This window comes from Lissotriton helveticus, chromosome 5_2 (assembly GCF_964261635.1).
Source record: "Lissotriton helveticus chromosome 5_2, aLisHel1.1, whole genome shotgun sequence".
In the NCBI taxonomy this organism is placed as follows: Eukaryota; Metazoa; Chordata; class Amphibia; order Caudata; family Salamandridae; genus Lissotriton; species Lissotriton helveticus.
Genome location: NC_136066.1, coordinates 3,939,229 through 3,953,548, shown reverse-complemented (window position 1 = coordinate 3,953,548; position 14,320 = coordinate 3,939,229). Strand labels below are relative to the sequence as shown.

Here is a 14,320-nt window from a genome sequence, read left to right as displayed (position 1 = left end):
AGGGACAGGGAGGAGGAGGTCGGCTGTTTCCGGAGCTGTTCGGGAGTTTCCGTTCGGGCTGCGGCTGGGTGGGGCTCGGGCGGCGCGCGCGCTCCACTCCTGCCAGCCTGTGGCTCCGCCCGGGTGCAGTTTGGTGGTGCGCGCGAGCCCGTTCCCGCCCCGCCCCTTCGCGGTTTCTCAGCTGTGCTCGCGTGCAGGAGGCGCTTGGTGGGTGGGTGCGGCGCGCGCGCTCGCCTCGCGCTCAGCTGGTCTCTGCAGAGGTGACGTCAGCGCGCGGCGGAGGTATTTAAGGAGGGGAGCGGCGGCGCGCGCGCACTGGAGAGGCTGAGACCCCACGAGCAGGAGGTGAGCGGCGGCGGCGCGCGCGGGGGGGTGTGGTTCTCTGTGAGGGGGGGCGCAGCGCGTTCACCACCCCCCCTCACGGGGGGGGGGGGGCGCAGAGCTCGCCCCGGAGGGAGACGTTCCGTTGGGGTCGGGGGGGGGGGGGGTCGTTGCCCCCCCCCCCGTCAGCCTGTGCAGAACTCCTGTGGGGAGGGGTGCGCGCGCCTGTCTGCCCAGGAGCCCCCCCCCCGTGTCTCCTTCATGCAGGGGCCCTGCCCCCCCCCACCGGTACAGTTCACATGGGGGGGGGGCACGAGCCAGAGCCCCCCCTCGCCAGAGCCCCCCCTCGCTGCTGGTGAATGGGAGCATGAGGTGTTGACACTCGTGCTCTGGGGGGGGGGAGGGGGGGCACCCCCGAGGAGGCGGACTTTGTTTATCAAATATTGAGTAGCATTGATGAACATGATCTGCAGAGGGTCACAGTGTGTCAGCTCGGGAGCCGGGATCACTGCGATCCCTGCAGCTTTAGGGGATCCCTCCCAGCCATCCCTCACTGATCCCTCTCCCCAGCCATCACTCACTGATCCCTCTCCCCAGCCATCACTCACTGATCCCTCTCCCCAGCCATCACTCACTGATCCCTCTCCCCAGCCATCACTCACTGATCCCTCTCCCCAGCCATAACTCACTGATCCCTCTCCCCAGCCATCACTCACTGATCCCTCTCAGCCATCACTCACTGATCCCTCCCAGCCATCCCTCACTGATCCCTCTCCCCAGCCATCACTCACTGATCCCTCTCCCCAGCCATCACTCACTGATCCCTCTCCCCAGCCATCACTCACTGATCCCTCTCCCCAGCCATCACTCACTGATCCCTCACTGATCCCTCTCCCCAGCCATCACTCACTGAGCCCTCACTGATCCCTCTCAGCCATCACTCACTGATCCCTCTCAGCCATCACTCACTGATCCCTCTCCCCAGCCTTCACTCACTGATCCCTCTCCCCAGCCATCACTCACTGATCCCTCTCCCCAGCCTTCACTCACTGATCCCTCTCCCCAGCCATCACTCACTGATCCCTCTCCCCAGCCATCACTCACTGATCCCTCACTGATCCCTCTCAGCCATCACTCACTGATCCCTCTCAGCCATCACTCACTGATCCCTCTCAGCCATCACTCACTGATCCCTCTCCCCAGCCTTCACTCACTGATCCCTCTCCCCAGCCATCACTCACTGATCCCTCACTGATCCCTCTCAGCCATCACTCACTGATCCCTCTCAGCCATCACTCACTGATCCCTCTCCCCAGCCATCACTCACTGATCCCTCACTGATCCCTCTCAGCCATCACTCACTGATCCCTCTCAGCCATCACTCACTGATCCCTCTCAGCCATCACTCACTGATCCCTCTCCCCAGCCATCACTCACTGATCCCTCTCCCCAGCCATCACTCACTGATCCCTCCCAGCCATCACTCACTGATCCCTCTCCCCAGCCATCACTCACTGATCCCTCTCCCCAGCCATCACTCACTGATCCCTCTCCCCAGCCATCACTCACTGATCCCTCTCCCCAGCCATCACTCACTGATCCCTCTCCCCAGCCATCACTCACTGATCCCTCTCCCCAGCCATCACTCACTGATCCCTCACTGATCCCTCTCAGCCATCACTCACTGATCCCTCTCAGCCATCACTCACTGATCCCTCCCAGCCATCACTCACTGATCCCTCTCCCCAGCCATCACTCACTGATCCCTCTCCCCAGCCATCACTCACTGATCCCTCCCAGCCATCACTCACTGATCCCTCTCCCAGCCATCACTCACTGATCCCTCTCCCCAGCCATCACTCACTGATCCCTCTCAGCCATCACTCACTGATCCCTCTCAGCCATCACTCACTGATCCCTCTCAGCCATCACTCACTGATCCCTCTCAGCCATCACTCACTGATCCCTCCCAGCCATCCCTCACTGATCCCTCCCAGCCATCACTCACTGATCCCTCTCCCCAGCCATCACTCACTGATCCCTCTCCCCAGCCATCACTCACTGATCCCTCTCCCCAGCCATCACTCACTGATCCCTCTCCCCAGCCATCACTCACTGATCCCTCTCCCCAGCCATCACTCACTGATCCCTCACTGATCCCTCTCAGCCATCACTCACTGATCCCTCTCCCCAGCCATCACTCACTGATCCCTCTCCCCAGCCATCACTCACTGATCCCTCTCCCCAGCCATCACTCACTGATCCCTCCCAGCCATCACTCACTGATCCCTCTCCCCAGCCATCACTCACTAATCCCTCCCAGCCATCACTCACTGATCCCTCTCCCCAGCCATCACTCACTGATCCCTCTCCCCAGCCATCACTCACTGATCCCTCCCAGCCATCACTCACTGATCCCTCTCCCCAGCCATCACTCACTGATCCCTCTCCCCAGCCATCACTCACTGATCCCTCCCAGCCATCACTCACTGATCCCTCTCCCCAGCCATCACTCACTGATCCCTCTCCCCAGCCATCACTCACTGATCCCTCACTGATCCCTCTCAGCCATCACTCACTGATCCCTCTCAGCCATCACTCACTGATCCCTCCCAGCCATCACTCACTGATCCCTCTCCCCAGCCATCACTCACTGATCCCTCTCCCCAGCCATCACTCACTGATCCCTCTCCCCAGCCATCACTCACTGATCCCTCTCCCCAGCCATCACTCACTGATCCCTCTCCCCAGCCATCACTCACTGATCCCTCTCCCCAGCCATCACTCACTGATCCCTCTCCCCAGCCATCACTCACTGATCCCTCCCAGCCATCACTCACTGATCCCTCTCCCAGCCATCACTCACTGATCCCTCTCCCCAGCCATCACTCACTGATCCCTCTCAGCCATCACTCACTGATCCCTCTCAGCCATCACTCACTGATCCCTCTCAGCCATCACTCACTGATCCCTCTCAGCCATCACTCACTGATCCCTCCCAGCCATCCCTCACTGATCCCTCCCAGCCATCACTCACTGATCCCTCTCCCCAGCCATCACTCACTGATCCCTCTCCCCAGCCATCACTCACTGATCCCTCTCCCCAGCCATCACTCACTGATCCCTCTCCCCAGCCATCACTCACTGATCCCTCCCAGCCATCACTCACTGATCCCTCTCCCCAGCCATCACTCACTGATCCCTCTCCCCAGCCATCACTCACTGATCCCTCTCCCCAGCCATCACTCACTGATCCCTCTCCCCAGCCATCACTCACTGATCCCTCTCCCCAGCCATCACTCACTGATCCCTCTCCCCAGCCATCACTCACTGATCCCTCTCCCCAGCCATCACTCACTGATCCCTCACTGATCCCTCTCAGCCATCACTCACTGATCCCTCTCAGCCATCACTCACTGATCCCTCCCAGCCATCACTCACTGATCCCTCTCCCCAGCCATCACTCACTGATCCCTCTCCCCAGCCATCACTCACTGATCCCTCTCCCCAGCCATCACTCACTGATCCCTCTCCCCAGCCATCACTCACTGATCCCTCTCCCCAGCCATCACTCACTGATCCCTCTCCCCAGCCATCACTCACTGATCCCTCTCCCCAGCCATCACTCACTGATCCCTCTCCCCAGCCATCACTCACTGATCCCTCCCAGCCATCACTCACTGATCCCTCTCCCAGCCATCACTCACTGATCCCTCTCCCCAGCCATCACTCACTGATCCCTCTCAGCCATCACTCACTGATCCCTCTCAGCCATCACTCACTGATCCCTCTCAGCCATCACTCACTGATCCCTCTCAGCCATCACTCACTGATCCCTCCCAGCCATCCCTCACTGATCCCTCCCAGCCATCACTCACTGATCCCTCTCCCCAGCCATCACTCACTGATCCCTCTCCCCAGCCATCACTCACTGATCCCTCTCCCCAGCCATCACTCACTGATCCCTCTCCCCAGCCATCACTCACTGATCCCTCTCCCCAGCCATCACTCACTGATCCCTCACTGATCCCTCTCAGCCATCACTCACTGATCCCTCTCCCCAGCCATCACTCACTGATCCCTCTCCCCAGCCATCACTCACTGATCCCTCTCCCCAGCCATCACTCACTGATCCCTCCCAGCCATCACTCACTGATCCCTCTCCCCAGCCATCACTCACTAATCCCTCCCAGCCATCACTCACTGATCCCTCTCCCCAGCCATCACTCACTGATCCCTCTCCCCAGCCATCACTCACTGATCCCTCCCAGCCATCACTCACTGATCCCTCTCCCCAGCCATCACTCACTGATCCCTCTCCCCAGCCATCACTCACTGATCCCTCCCAGCCATCACTCACTGATCCCTCTCCCCAGCCATCACTCACTGATCCCTCTCCCCAGCCATCACTCACTGATCCCTCACTGATCCCTCTCAGCCATCACTCACTGATCCCTCTCAGCCATCACTCACTGATCCCTCCCAGCCATCACTCACTGATCCCTCTCCCCAGCCATCACTCACTGATCCCTCTCCCCAGCCATCACTCACTGATCCCTCTCCCCAGCCATCACTCACTGATCCCTCTCCCCAGCCATCACTCACTGATCCCTCTCCCCAGCCATCACTCACTGATCCCTCTCCCCAGCCATCACTCACTGATCCCTCTCCCCAGCCATCACTCACTGATCCCTCCCAGCCATCACTCACTGATCCCTCTCCCAGCCATCACTCACTGATCCCTCTCCCCAGCCATCACTCACTGATCCCTCTCAGCCATCACTCACTGATCCCTCTCAGCCATCACTCACTGATCCCTCTCAGCCATCACTCACTGATCCCTCTCAGCCATCACTCACTGATCCCTCCCAGCCATCCCTCACTGATCCCTCCCAGCCATCACTCACTGATCCCTCTCCCCAGCCATCACTCACTGATCCCTCTCCCCAGCCATCACTCACTGATCCCTCTCCCCAGCCATCACTCACTGATCCCTCTCCCCAGCCATCACTCACTGATCCCTCTCCCCAGCCATCACTCACTGATCCCTCACTGATCCCTCTCAGCCATCACTCACTGATCCCTCTCCCCAGCCATCACTCACTGATCCCTCTCCCCAGCCATCACTCACTGATCCCTCTCCCCAGCCATCACTCACTGATCCCTCCCAGCCATCACTCACTGATCCCTCTCCCCAGCCATCACTCACTGATCCCTCACTGATCCCTCTCAGCCATCACTCACTGATCCCTCTCCCCAGCCATCACTCACTGATCCCTCTCCCCAGCCATCACTCACGGATCCCTCTCCCCAGCCATCACTCACTGATCCCTCTCCCCAGCCATCACTCACTGATCCCTCTCCCCAGCCATCACTCACTGATCCCTCTCCCCAGCCATCACTCACTGATCCCTCTCCCCAGCCATCACTCACTGATCCCTCTCCCCAGCCATCACTCACTGATCCCTCTCCCCAGCCATCACTCACTGATCCCTCCCAGCCATCACTCACTGATCCCTCTCCCCAGCCATCACTCACTGATCCCTCTCCCCAGCCATCACTCACTGATCCCTCCCAGCCATCACTCACTGATCCCTCTCCCCAGCCATCACTCACTGATCCCTCTCCCCAGCCATCACTCACTGATCCCTCTCCCCAGCCATCACTCACTGATCCCTCTCCCCAGCCATCACTCACTAATCCCTCTCCCCAGCCATCACTCACTGATCCCTGCACCCTCTCTTGACTGCGGCTGTAGGGGATCCCTCTCAGCCATCACTCACTGATCCCTCTCAGCCATCACTCACTGATCCCTCTCAGCCATCACTCACTGATCCCTCTCAGCCATCACTCACTGATCCCTCTCCCCAGCCATCACTCACTGATCCCTCACTGATCCCTCTCAGCCATCACTCACTGATCCCTCTCCCCAGCCATCACTCACTGATCCCTCTCCCCAGCCATCACTCACTGATCCCTCTCAGCCATCACTCACTGATCCCTCTCAGCCATCACTCACTGATCCCTCTCAGCCATCACTCACTGATCCCTCTCAGCCATCACTCACTGATCCCTCTCAGCCATCACTCACTGATCCCTCTCCCCAGCCATCACTCACTGATCCCTCTCAGCCATCACTCACTGATCCCTCTCCCCAGCCATCACTCACTGATCCCTCACTGATCCCTCTCAGCCATCACTCACTGATCCCTCTCAGCCATCACTCACTGATCCCTCTCAGCCATCACTCACTGATCCCTCTCAGCCATCACTCACTGATCCCTCTCCCCAGCCATCACTCACTGATCCCTCACTGATCCCTCTCAGCCATCACTCACTGATCCCTCACTGATCCCTCTCAGCCATCACTCACTGATCCCTCTCAGCCATCACTCACTGATCCCTCTCAGCCATCACTCACTGATCCCTCTCCCTAGCCATCACTCACTGATCCCTCTCCCCAGCCATCACTCACTGATCCCTCTCCCCAGCCATCACTCACTGATCCCTCTCCCCAGCCATCACTCACTGATCCCTCTCCCCAGCCATCACTCACTGATCCCTCTCCCCAGCCATCACTCACTGATCCCTCTCCCCAGCCATCACTCACTGATCCCTCTCCCCAGCCATCACTCACTGATCCCTCTCCCCAGCCATCACTCACTGATCCCTCACTGATCCCTCTCAGCCATCACTCACTGATCCCTCTCAGCCATCACTCACTGATCCCTCCCAGCCATCACTCACTGATCCCTCTCCCCAGCCATCACTCACTGATCCCTCTCCCCAGCCATCACTCACTGATCCCTCTCCCCAGCCATCACTCACTGATCCCTCTCCCCAGCCATCACTCACTGATCCCTCTCCCCAGCCATCACTCACTGATCCCTCTCCCCAGCCATCACTCACTGATCCCTCTCCCCAGCCATCACTCACTGATCCCTCCCAGCCATCACTCACTGATCCCTCTCCCAGCCATCACTCACTGATCCCTCTCCCCAGCCATCACTCACTGATCCCTCTCAGCCATCACTCACTGATCCCTCTCAGCCATCACTCACTGATCCCTCTCAGCCATCACTCACTGATCCCTCTCAGCCATCACTCACTGATCCCTCCCAGCCATCCCTCACTGATCCCTCCCAGCCATCACTCACTGATCCCTCTCCCCAGCCATCACTCACTGATCCCTCTCCCCAGCCATCACTCACTGATCCCTCTCCCCAGCCATCACTCACTGATCCCTCTCCCCAGCCATCACTCACTGATCCCTCTCCCCAGCCATCACTCACTGATCCCTCACTGATCCCTCTCAGCCATCACTCACTGATCCCTCTCCCCAGCCATCACTCACTGATCCCTCTCCCCAGCCATCACTCACTGATCCCTCTCCCCAGCCATCACTCACTGATCCCTCCCAGCCATCACTCACTGATCCCTCTCCCCAGCCATCACTCACTGATCCCTCACTGATCCCTCTCAGCCATCACTCACTGATCCCTCTCCCCAGCCATCACTCACTGATCCCTCTCCCCAGCCATCACTCACGGATCCCTCTCCCCAGCCATCACTCACTGATCCCTCTCCCCAGCCATCACTCACTGATCCCTCTCCCCAGCCATCACTCACTGATCCCTCTCCCCAGCCATCACTCACTGATCCCTCTCCCCAGCCATCACTCACTGATCCCTCTCCCCAGCCATCACTCACTGATCCCTCTCCCCAGCCATCACTCACTGATCCCTCCCAGCCATCACTCACTGATCCCTCTCCCCAGCCATCACTCACTGATCCCTCTCCCCAGCCATCACTCACTGATCCCTCCCAGCCATCACTCACTGATCCCTCTCCCCAGCCATCACTCACTGATCCCTCTCCCCAGCCATCACTCACTGATCCCTCTCCCCAGCCATCACTCACTGATCCCTCTCCCCAGCCATCACTCACTAATCCCTCTCCCCAGCCATCACTCACTGATCCCTGCACCCTCTCTTGACTGCGGCTGTAGGGGATCCCTCTCAGCCATCACTCACTGATCCCTCTCAGCCATCACTCACTGATCCCTCTCAGCCATCACTCACTGATCCCTCTCAGCCATCACTCACTGATCCCTCTCCCCAGCCATCACTCACTGATCCCTCACTGATCCCTCTCAGCCATCACTCACTGATCCCTCTCCCCAGCCATCACTCACTGATCCCTCTCCCCAGCCATCACTCACTGATCCCTCTCCCCAGCCATCACTCACTGATCCCTCTCAGCCATCACTCACTGATCCCTCTCAGCCATCACTCACTGATCCCTCTCAGCCATCACTCACTGATCCCTCTCAGCCATCACTCACTGATCCCTCTCAGCCATCACTCACTGATCCCTCTCAGCCATCACTCACTGATCCCTCTCCCCAGCCATCACTCACTGATCCCTCTCAGCCATCACTCACTGATCCCTCTCCCCAGCCATCACTCACTGATCCCTCACTGATCCCTCTCAGCCATCACTCACTGATCCCTCTCAGCCATCACTCACTGATCCCTCTCAGCCATCACTCACTGATCCCTCTCAGCCATCACTCACTGATCCCTCTCCCCAGCCATCACTCACTGATCCCTCACTGATCCCTCTCAGCCATCACTCACTGATCCCTCACTGATCCCTCTCAGCCATCACTCACTGATCCCTCTCAGCCATCACTCACTGATCCCTCTCAGCCATCACTCACTGATCCCTCTCCCTAGCCATCACTCACTGATCCCTCTCCCCAGCCATCACTCACTGATCCCTCTCCCCAGCCATCACTCACTGATCCCTCTCCCCAGCCATCACTCACTGATCCCTCTCCCCAGCCATCACTCACTGATCCCTCTCCCCATCACTCACTGATCCCTCTCCCCAGCCATCACTCACTGATCCCTCTCCCCAGCCATCACTCACTGATCCCTCTCCCCAGCCATCACTCACTGATCCCTCTCCCCAGCCATCACTCACTGATCCCTCTCCCCAGCCATCACTCACTGATCCCTCACTGATCCCTCTCAGCCATCACTCACTGATCCCTCTCAGCCATCACTCACTGATCCCTCTCCCCAGCCATCACTCACTGATCCCTCACTGATCCCTCTCCCCAGCCATCACTCACTGATCCCTCTCAGCCATCACTCACTGATCCCTCTCAGCCATCACTCACTGATCCCTCTCAGCCATCACTCACTGATCCCTCTCAGCCATCACTCACTGATCCCTCTCAGCCATCACTCACTGATCCCTCTCAGCCATCACTCACTGATCCCTCTCCCCAGCCATCACTCACTGATCCCTCTCCCCAGCCATCACTCACTGATCCCTCTCCCCAGCCATCACTCACTGATCCCTCACTGATCCCTCTCAGCCATCACTCACTGATCCCTCTCCCCAGCCATCACTCACTGATCCCTCTCCCCAGCCATCACTCACTGATCCCTCTCCCCAGCCATCACTCACTGATCCCTCTCCCCAGCCATCACTCACTGATCCCTCTCCCCAGCCATCACTCACTGATCCCTCTCCCCAGCCATCACTCACTGATCCCTCTCCCCAGCCATCACTCACTGATCCCTCTCCCCAGCCATCACTCACTGATCCCTCTCCCCAGCCATCACTCACTGATCCCTCTCAGCCATCACTCACTGATCCCTCTCCCCTCACTCACTGATCCCTCTCCCCAGCCATCACTCACTGATCCCTCTCCCCAGCCATCACTCACTGATCCTTCTCCCCAGCCATCACTCACTGATCCCTCTCCCCAGCCATCACTCACTGATCCCTCTCCCCAGCCATCACTCACTGATCCCTCTCCCCAGCCATCACTCACTGATCCCTCTCAGCCATCACTCACTGATCCCTCTCAGCCATCACTCACTGATCACTCCCTATGACCCCTCAGTCACTCCTCTTAATGATTGCATTCTCGGCCACAACTCGATGCTCTTTCCCTGCAACTTGGTAATCACTCCCAGTCTATCATGGGTTTGTAAAGCGCAGCTCCTCACCCGTGAGGGTCTCAAGGCGCTGAAGGGGGGGCTGCAGATCCGTCTGAGTGTCGAGGTTCAGCCGAAGAGCCAGGTCTTGAGGTCCTTCCTGAACTGGGTCTACAATGCTGAATGAAGAGGGGCAGGGTGGTCCAGGTCTTCGCGGCGAGGTGCGACAAGGATCTTCCTTCGGTTCATATTTTATGGGATGGAGGCCAAGGCAGAGTTGTCTGGCGAGTGTGTGAGAAGCGAGGTGGTGGTTCAGATATTCTGGTCCTGCATCGTGGAGAGCCTTGTAGGCATGTGTGAGGAGCTGGAAGGTTGTTCTCGTGTTTATAGGGAGCCAGTGGCGTTGTCAGAAATGTCATGTGGCTACGGCGGCCGGGGGATGGCAAGGACCGATCTGGCTGCAGCGTTTTGAACGCTCTGTCTGTAGTTTCCGGAGATGTTTCTGGGTGAAGCCGGGGTACACTGCGTCACCGTAGTCAGTCTAGTGGTGATTAGTGCATGGGTGACTGTCTTTCTGGATTCTGTGGGGAGCCATCTGAAAGTATTTCACTGCTACTCAGTGATCACAACGTGTAACTTTATGATCATTCCCGGCAGTCGCATCTCTTGGCGATCACTCTCCTCTGTCACAATTCCATCATTACTCCTTATGACTTGACAATCACTCTCCTTTGTCGCAAATTGGGACCACTTCCCTCTGTAATGACTTCATCACTCTCCTTGACCCTGAATCAGTCATCCCAACCTTCGATTTGATGATCACTCCTGACAACCACAACTTGGCATTCGTATCTCTTGGCAGTGACTCTAGTGGTCACAACTGATCACTCCCTGTGACCTGGCAGTAACTCCTCTCAGTCAAAACTTGGCCGCCACTCAGTGATCACTCCCCTCAATCACAAGTTGGCAGTCACTCCTCTTGGTGGTTGCTCCACTTGACCTCAACTTTCTGATTACTCTCCTCTGCCACAACTCAATTATCCCTCCCTGCGACTTGATTATATCTTGATTAGGTGATCATCACTTGGCAATCACTTGATTACTCTCCTTGGCCACCACGCAGTGATCCTGCCCTATTTCTTGCCATTCGCTCCCCTCTGTCACAATGTGGCAATCGCTCTCCTCTGCCATGGCTAAATGATGCTTCTCTCTCAACTCTTTAGCTTTGACTCAATGATCACAACTTGCAGCTTGACGGACAAACAATTTGGTAATCACTCCCTTTGATCACTATTTGGTGATCACTCCTATTGGTGATCACTGTTCTTAGCTATGACTCCATGAGGACAGCCTACGTCTTGACAATCACTCAGCTTGGTGACCGCTCCCCTTTATCACTTGTGCACAGTTCCTTTTTTTAAAAACAATTTGAAGGTACACAGTCGTTTCTCTAAGTCCTGTGATCTGTAAATTAAAGGTAGAAAACAGAATGTTTAACACAATGCTTAGCTTGTAAATTACCACTGAGACAGAACCCACTTAGAGACTGTACAAGTTGCCCAATCTTACCAGATCTTAAAGTATGATCCTTTCATCTATCAAAATAAGATTGGAGAAAGTTATTATCCTTTCAGTGTTGCATTCGTCATTGTTTCTCATGAGACCATCAAGTATTTCAACTGAAAACCAATTTGCATCATAGTTGTGTAGGTATAAAGCGTACTAAAGTAAACTTATCACATATACTTTAGTCATAAAATACTATTAAAAAGTTCAGTGGACAGAGAAACTCTAAACTTCCTGTTGCATCCATAAGTTGCAACATTGAACTGACACTCATCAAACATCCTAAATTAAAATCACAAACAGAAGAATGCCAAACACCTGATCCAATGGGAGACGCGCATAGCCTTGAAGCAGCGAGTGAATTCATCCCATTACTTCATGTGGAGCCATAAAAAGATCCAAGCCTTGCCACGAGATCCTAGCTTTATAAATTTGACCAACAGATTGCCATCTGACACCATTTCCTGCCTTCTGTCAAGCCTTTTTTTTAAACCACCAAATTATCATGCCATATTTAAATTCAGCATCCTTCATTGGCTATTCATTAGAACAAACAACATTAATATTCAAAATACTGTCCACAAAAAAGCAATTCCAAAAGTAAACCAAAAGCATATGTCTAAACAAAAATCTCTAAACATCAGGAAACAGAAATGGCATAATGTGCAAACCTAATTAACTAAACCCAAAAATAAGAACAAGACTATTTACATGACGTAGCAGTTTCAAACCATGCATTTCTCACAAATGGATGTAGCGTTGTATATTCATTGCGCTATCACACAAGTAGCCTCCAACCTCTGCCAACATCATTCCAGGGATGAGGTAACCCACCCCTGGAGGCATTCGTAAACCACGGAGGACCATCTGAGCTAATATAAGGTTCATAAATTAAACAAATTATCGTGCAATAACTATATTTCAAATCCTAGAGCGGCTTACACGTTCATGTTCACTAAAACCAGCAACATCAATATTCAAACTAATGTCCACAGGTAGGCCATCCCAAAAATAAACTATGAAAACAGATGTATAAACCTAAATCTGAAACACCAGGAACAAACATAAATGACATAACATCAAAATCTAATGAACTAAACCAAAACAAAATAGAACAACAAAAATGGTTTTAAATTACATGACCATAACTGTTTCGAACCTTGTTGGTTCCTTATGAAAGATCACTTCCATGAAAGTGGCAGTGTGGGCTCTTTTTATCCCTACATAGAACACTAGTAGGCTTGGCTGAATGGCTTCACAATCCTGCCCTCTCTTGTTGGTACAATGCCTACACTCCTTTTGTTGGTACGACCCTTCACGCCATTTGGCTCTGTGGCACTCCCATCCTTCGGATTGATGATGAACACGTGTCTCTCTGTTCAGGCCCCCTTCACTGTCCATAGTTGGCTCACCTGCACAATGTTGGGTGTGATGGCATGGAAGCGCTGCAGTCCTCCAGGTTTATCTCCTGGTTCAGGCCCTTTGGGTTGGTTTTAGGTGGCATGGTGGTGTTTCGTGATGTGGAATTTGCTGCATTCTTTTGTTCTTTGGTGGAAGGTATTGGGTAAAGGATACTTGCGGGATGAAGAGTTGTCTGGTGCTCAGGTTTGATGGCTCGTGTGTTGGGGTAGTGCAGAATATGATGTGGGATGCTGGGTGTTGAGGGGTCTTTGTTCACTTGCCCAGTGGAGGCAGATCATGCACCAGGCTGAGTCTCCAAGTGCAGGCCATGCACAAAGCACATGTGGCCTACTTAGGCATGAGTTGGCAAAGCTTTACTATGCCGGGTACTTGGTGGCCCTGGCGGGGAACACCTGTCTGCGGTTTGACTTGGTGTTGGCAGAGATCTACTGTGAGTAATAAAGGGATGTATGCTGGGCTTTGGGTGATGGATTGGAGTGCATAGAGTCCATCAGTAGGTCTTAAAGTTCCATCCCTATGATGGCGGTCTTGGGTTAAACATGATGGTGGTTCACCATGCACAGGTGGCCTGCTTGGGTCAGGCCTGATGATGGTTCACCGTGCACAGGTGGCCTGCTTGGGTCAGGCCTGATGATGGTTCACCATGCAGAGGTGGCCTGCTTGGGTCAGATGTGGTGACGGTTTACCATGCACAGGTGGCCTGCTTTGGTCAGGCCTGGTTATGGTTTACCATGCACAGGTGGCCTGCTTTGGTCAGGCCTGATGATGGTTCACCATGCACACGTGGCCAGCTTGGGTCAGACCTGGAGGAAGTTCAGTGTACTCACGGACCAAGTACCTACACAGTCTGCCAGCATCTGCTAGAAGGAACCCCTCTTTCTCCTGCACCCCCACCCCTCCGCTGTAGGATCAGATAAAGGCATTACCTGTGACAACTGGTAGCAAGGACCCCTCTTTCCCTCACGCATCCCTCACCTGTAGGGTCACCGGAAGGCAATGTACAAAACTGTGTAAACTTCATCGTAATGGGTGAATACGTTCATCATATTATTTTA

At 55.1% G+C, this 14,320-nt stretch overlaps 1 protein-coding gene across 3 annotated transcripts in view; it reads left to right on the top strand.

Moving 5' to 3' along the window:
* The first annotated feature begins 247 nt into the window (after positions 1-247).
* The window catches only part of SPTAN1 (spectrin alpha, non-erythrocytic 1), a 342,467-nt gene continuing 328,394 nt past the window's right edge, over positions 248-14,320 (top strand). For all 3 annotated transcript variants that reach the window (XM_078646605.1, XM_078646604.1, XM_078646602.1), the window contains exon 1: positions 248-345. The gene's annotated coding sequence lies outside the window, so the exon portion shown is untranslated. The remainder of the gene's footprint in view (positions 346-14,320) is intronic.